The following is a 7142-nucleotide window of genomic DNA, read 5'->3' on the forward strand; positions in this document are numbered from 1 at the left end:
TCAATCCCTTTGAAGAATTCAGATTTTATTTCCCATGTTGTCCGTTATCACTGTCATACATCTACAAACAATGACTTAGAATTATTTTACTATAAACAATCTAGAATTCAACAAACAATACAATTTAATATTAATTTTTTTGAAATTTCAATAGAAATTTTAACTATAGTTAACAACCTTCACCAAATATAATTTTTAACTTTTACATATCAAATATATCTTTGAATAATTTTAACGAAATTTAGCATAATATTTTCTTAATTCAGATATCTCCACCAACAAATTGTCAATTTTCACTGTTTAAACAATGACAAGCATATATTAAAACAAACAGCCACCGTATCTTTTTAAATTCTGTTGAAATTTTGACAGAATTTTACCTATAATCAACTACCTTCACGAAGTGTAATTTTTTAAATTTTTTATGAACCAAATATGTCTTTAAACAATTATAATGAAAATTTGGTGGAATTTCTCCTTAATATAATAATAGAGAAACTCTTGGAATTCATCAAATTTTAGTTCTTTTTATCATTATTTGGTCAACACAAACATTAAATTATCTTGAACAAATAAATTTTACTAAACATATGTGCAAACTCTGAAAAACGTGAGTGCAAACTGTATTGATTTATGTGTGCAAAATTCTAGTAAATATAAATATAAATTATATGCTTCTTTGTGTACAAAACGTCTATAAATATAAATATAAATTATTGTTGGCTAAATACCGATAAAAATGATAATATTTGTTGGTCAGGTAAAATTTTCCATACTAATATTATAATTGGCACACATGTAGTCGCACTTATAGTATTCTCACCAACCACTATGCTAGTTCCTTTGACGGCCTAAGGAATTACCAACCTAACGGAAGATCTAGACTGTTGTTTTTGAATCGTACGTCATGGAGGAGACGCCTCTGCTGTTATGTTGAACCTACAGCAGAAGAAAAGCAGTGGTGACAGTAAGTGACACTGGAACTAAAAATAGTTGTGTTATGAAATCAGCGAAAATGGTGCATGAATGTGTTCACCTTTTCTTGATTTGAACTATTCCATTGGCCTATCAAGATGATCCCATGCTGGTTCCCACCCTTTCTCCGCCCAACACTTACCAAGCTGTCGTCAATGGCGACACCTTTGACCGATTGGACGATGGCCCCCGCCTTTCTCTCTGTCTTATTTAGAAATTTTCAGTTTATGTATCTATGTAATACGAAATGTTGAAACTTTTTTTTAGCAGGCTTTAGCATAGTTGGCAAGACACTGGATTGTGATTGGAGTTTGCGATAGACCTATGCTCGTAAAGAAGCAGGTTAGACCTTTTTTTTCATTTTACATATATCATAATATTACTCTCACTCAAAATTGATTAGCTTCTTTCTCTGTGCTGAGAAGAGAAAGTAAACTTATTTGTTTATTTGTGTCAATGTCTAAAATTGGATTTTTCATGTACTCGCACAGTAGTATAATTAAATCTTCAATTTTATGTTTTAAGCTGTGTAGCCCAGGTCCCATCATATTGTGACCTGTGAATTACTATTTTTTAATAAAAGAGTGCTAGGAGGCCAGCAAATTTTATGATTTGCAGTTATAAATGAGCTATTATTAGTATTTTTAATAGTGTAAGATTATATCTAATGGTGTAGGATTATTCATTTTTCTTTTGCTGGTTAAGTGCTGGCCAAATTTTAATAAAATTACTGACTCCCTAGACTTTCTTTTTTTAGTATTATAGTTCAACCAGTTCTTGATTTGGATGTGTTGATATAACATAATGTTCTGAAAATTAAACCAGTGAGTTCAATCAGATTAACTAAAAACCAGTCTTTTAGTCTATTCAGTTGATCTTTAAAATTGTTCTTAAAAATATGATGAAAAAAATCGGTCAAATTAATAGTTAATCAATAAATTGACAAAACTGACCTGGTTTCTTAAACCTCTGGTTCACTACCCCACCCTCTAAAATGGCGCCGTTTTATCCAAAAAAAAAAACAAAAAACAAAATCAGCTCAAGCAGAACACACAACACCCCTCCCTCTTTTTTTCTCTCTCAAATTCAAAATCCCCTTCCGAAAAACCTTAACCCTATCAGAGGAAGTCACCGAAGCAAAATAGCCACCATCAGCTCCCACCGCTATTGGCGTCGACGGTGACAACTCGAAGGTCTGCTCTTTTTGTCGCGTCGCCAGAAGGTCGGTTCGGAACTGCTGTTGGCGTCTCTGTCCCTATCGCCGTCTCTATCGTCGTCGTTGAGCCCGAACCTGTCGTCGTCGTCTCTGTCCTCATCACGTCCATCGTTGTCGAGCCTGTGATCGAGCCATGAACTTGCCTTTAATTTCCAAATTTTTGTTTGCAAGTAAGCAAGAAGGTAGTAGATGCCAAACTCGCAAAATATTTTCAAGCCGTGCTGAAAGAATTTTAGAAGGCACAATGTCTTACAGTTGAGAGAAAAACAGCGTATATTCCTTTTGTTTCACAAGCAATTTTTTTTCCAGGTGACTTATCAACTTTGTAGAAGTGAAAATGGTAAAATTTGATCTTTATTTGCTCTATGTGCGTGTCTTATGTAGAATTTAAGTGATTATGTACGGCTGACGGAAGAATAAGTTAATTTTAAAATAATACAACTTAATTTGTTTGCACTTGGTTCTTTGGTTATCAATTATGTCTTGAATGCATTGTTGTTAATTCTTATTAGCTATGTGTATGTGGTTATGATGTGGGCTTCTTTCACTGGCTGCAGCTATATAGCTATTGAAGTAGATACTAGTTCTGATACTTTAGAACAGCGTTCCCTTCTTGTGGAATCCAGGAGGTGATTTTTTTATGAGTGATTTATTGTTTCTTATTTGTTTTCTATTGATAGTAAAATAAGTGATTTATAGATTTGTTTTTCTTGGGGTTAATTAGGGGTGGCAAAATAGGTTGAACCCGTCCGGCCGATCCATTAAATCCGCTAAAAAAGGCGGGTTGGGTTAGAATTTGGAGCCCGCCAAATTAAAAAAATTCGTCAAATTTCACACCGCCAAATTGGCAGATTTTGGCAGGGCGGGGCGGGGCGGGCCGGTCCGCCGGGCCACAGATTTTTATTTATTTTTTTTTACTAAATAAAAGAGTGATTACTATTATAAAATTAATAATTATAGAATTTTCAAACACTTTTTTTTGTTTATGTTTTTATTCTTCTTTTAGTTATTAACTTCATTTATTTTATTTTATAATTTCGTATATTTGTCCAAATTTTGTGACTTATTTTTTAAAATAAAGATGATTCTATTGACTCATATTATTTTGAACAATTTTATTGAAGTTAAAAATAAAAAAAAAGATAGTGAAAAAGATTATATTATAAATTGACTATTTTTTATTTGTATTTAATTTTTTAATTATTATTTTTTGGTTAATTTAAATGAATTTTATTGTTTAAAAAAAAAGTCAAGCGGGCTAGCCCGCCGATCCACCAATCCGCCATAAAGCGGGACAGACTAGCATTTTGAAGCCATCTTAGTTGGCGAGGCGGGCCGGCCCACTTTACCACCCCTAGGGTTAATAGTCAAATTCGTTCCTGAAAAATTACTCATTTTTTAAATTAGTCCTCAAAAGATTTTTTTAGTCAAATTGGTCATTCGGTTAGTTAGATGACGACGTATAATGTTAAGTGCCACATGGCATGATGACGTGGTAGTTTAATGCCACGTGTCACAAGATGATTGGTTGACGTGTCAGATCAATAACACCTAGCACACCACGTGTCACTTGACATGTAAAAAAGTTATTTATAATCAAAATAATCTCTGAAAATCCAGACGTAAGTCATTTTCATCCCTAAAATTTTAAAATTAATCAAATTAGTCCTTATATAATTTTTTTTATTTTTTTTCATAATATTAAATTTGAAATCTTTTTTTATAGTACTAATTTTAATATTATTTTTTAGACTTTAATAAACAAAATTCTCTTTATATAAAATAATAAGAATAATTAAATTATTATAAAATTATTTTATCATTTGTATTTTAAAATTTTATATTTTCAAATTGCAATTTTTTATAGTAATTTTTTATTTAAATGAGTTTATCAAATTATTGTTGATAATATATTTAAAAATTTAATATTTTAAATCTCACTAAATAATATACTAGTTATTTTAAAATTTAAATCTTTAAAATTTTTAAAATTATAATTTTTATTATTGTGTAATTTATATGGTAGAACTCAATAATTGAAAAACCAATTTGTGAGATCACTTGTTGAATCTTAATATTTTAATATAGTTTTTTTCTAAATAACTACTAGTTATATACTAAAAATTTTAATATTTTGGATTTTACGAAATAAATATAGTAGTTATTTTAAATGCTTTAATCTGTTAAATCTCACTAAATAAATATAGTTATTTAAAAAAAAACTATATTAAAATAGTAAAATTCAATGAGTGATCCCACAAATTAGTTTTGCAATTATTGAATTCTACCATATAAATTAAACAATAATAAAAATTATAATTTTATAAATTTAAAAGATTTTAATTTTAAAATAACTACTATATTATTTAGTGAGATTCAAAATATTAAATTTTTAAATATAATCAACAATAATTTGATAAACTCGTTTAAATAAAAAAATTTTACTATAAAAAAATTACAATTTAAAAATATAAAATTTTAAAATACAAATGACAAAATAATTTTATAATAATTTAATTATCTTTATTATTTTATGTAAAAAGAATTTTGTTTATTAAAGTCTAAAAAATAATATTAAAATTAGTACTATCAAAAAAATATTTTAAATATAATATTATGAAGAAAAAAATCATATAAGGACTAATTTGATTAATTTTTTAAATTTCAGTGATGAAAATGACTTACGTCTGAACTTTCAGTGACTATTTTGATTATAAATAATTTTTTTACCTGTCAAGTGACACATGGTGTACTAAGTGTCACAGACCTGACACGTCAACCAATCATCTTGTGACACGTGACATTAACATATCATGTCATCATGTCACGTGGACGTGGTACTTAACGTGACACGTCATTATTTACTAACGAAAGGACCAATTTGACTTACGTTTTATCTTTCAAAGACTAATATGACTAAAAAAAAATTTGATGACTAATTTGAAAAATGAATAATCTTTTAGGGACGAATTTGACTATTAATCTTTTTCCTTGGGTCATTGTGAAATTTTAGATTTTATTATTTTAAAAATAATTGAATTTAAATATTTAAAATTATATATTGAATTTTTAATAATTTTATTGTATATTTAATTAAACCGATTCAACTACAGTTCGACTTCAATTAAACCATTGAACCAGTCACTATATCGGTCATTGACCGATTCGATTCTTGCAACCTTGATATAACATTTAACTTTTTGAACCGGCTGATTTGTTGCGAATTGGATTCTTTTTATCCTTAGTTCTATTGAAAATGTGAATTTTTTTTTATTTGCTTCACACTGCTGTGTCTTTAATTTTAATCAGGTAAGGTTTGTGTTGCAAAAAGTCATGGTTGAAGAGCCTCCAGGACATGATAATTCATTAGTTGAGACTTGAATGCTAAAACAAGAAAAATTCAGTTTTGAAAATTGAGAATTATATTTTTATGTTTACAAAATCTTATCTATTAAATTGTATAGGAGCTCATTGATTTAAACATTGTAGAACTGAGCTTGTTACTGGTAATTTCAACTATAAAATGAAAGATCACCTTATTACCAAGTTATAATTTTTGGTGTATGGATTTTACTTACAAAATAGCCTCTTTCTCTCATCTCTTCAGGCTTTGCTTTTGCTTTTAGTTTTGAAATTTCCTTATATGATCCTTTTCCACTTTGCAGTTTGTTGAACTGTTACAGCCTATTGAGGAAAGGATACGCAATGTTGAAATCTTCATAAAGGTACAAAGGCAATGTTTTCCTTATGCTCTTACATATAATTTATCAAAAGTAATCTCCTCTATTTCATGTACTTTTCTTTTTCTCCCCCTGCCCCCTGTTAAACGTGCATAATTATTAGCTAAGAAAAGTTTACCCTCTTCATGATGGATGAACTTATTTTATTATTTTGTTGACATATGCATGTCTATTTTAAGTGGTGTGTCTTTGTATTACTAGTTTCTAAGGGTGGATGGGAAGAAAATGAATGATGTCCTAATTTGCATCCATCCATCAATTGCATATCATTTAAGATTTATTTGAAAGAAAAAAAAAAATCTTATATTAATTTTTATTTGAAATTGGTATGCAAAACCATGCAGTCTATCAAGCCAGAACTGGAAGTGCAAGCTGTACCAATCACAGATCCTTATGGCCCTTCTATCGTGGATGCAGATTTGAAGGCTGTGGTTGTAAGGTTTGAAGTCTGCAAGCTTGTGTTATGCCGGTTTTATTTGTTGTTTCTGGATCTTGATGATTATGATCATTAGAATGTTGTTCTGATAGAGACCCGAGCAAGTTCATTACTATCACAATTTTGTGAGTTCTTTTGGGTTTCTAATAATTGTAGTATACAAAGTGATTTTATGACTTTCAAATTGTCAGCACTGATTTATTTGATACCTGACTCATGTTGGTTCTCATACAGCAAAGAGACCGTGCTCGGAGGATTAGCATTAGACAGAAAAAGAGCTGAAAGAGGTCTTTCACAGTTTAAGGTATAGCTGTTTATTGTTTTTTTTTTTTTTTACATAGAAAAGTAAGAAACTAATTTGTCGAAACGTTTCTATGACATATTAGGAATTGTTTCTGTGAATCTTATGCAGATTGAAGTTGTAGATTTGGTCTCTGGAGGTTCAGGTGAAGTTAACCTGAGTTCATCAATGTTAAGGATGTTTGAGGCTGAAAAAGTCAACCAGCAAAGCACAATATCACAGACTTAGTAACAAAAAATTTATTCAGCTTATACACATTATTTTTCAAGCGTAGTTTATATTACCCATGATTGCAACATGCAAGTTGTTGTTTCATCAGAGTTCAAAAAATGGAGGAAACATTTTAGGAGTGGGAAAAATGGGGAACTCGCAAATCCTTGAGAAGGAAGAACTTTTCTCTCTGCAGATAATATTTGTATCATTGAATTTATTTAATGAAATGTGACTATACATTAGATAAAAGGCAAAGATCAT

The 7142-nt window shown here is 29.6% G+C and overlaps 1 pseudogene; it reads left to right on the plus strand.

Moving 5' to 3' along the window:
• Positions 1–1054: 1054 nt before the first annotated feature.
• LOC130945304 (phosphopantetheine adenylyltransferase-like) lies at positions 1055–7142 on the plus strand (annotated as a pseudogene).

Source organism: Arachis stenosperma, chromosome 8 (assembly GCF_014773155.1).
Source record: "Arachis stenosperma cultivar V10309 chromosome 8, arast.V10309.gnm1.PFL2, whole genome shotgun sequence".
Classification (NCBI taxonomy): domain Eukaryota; kingdom Viridiplantae; phylum Streptophyta; class Magnoliopsida; order Fabales; family Fabaceae; genus Arachis; species Arachis stenosperma.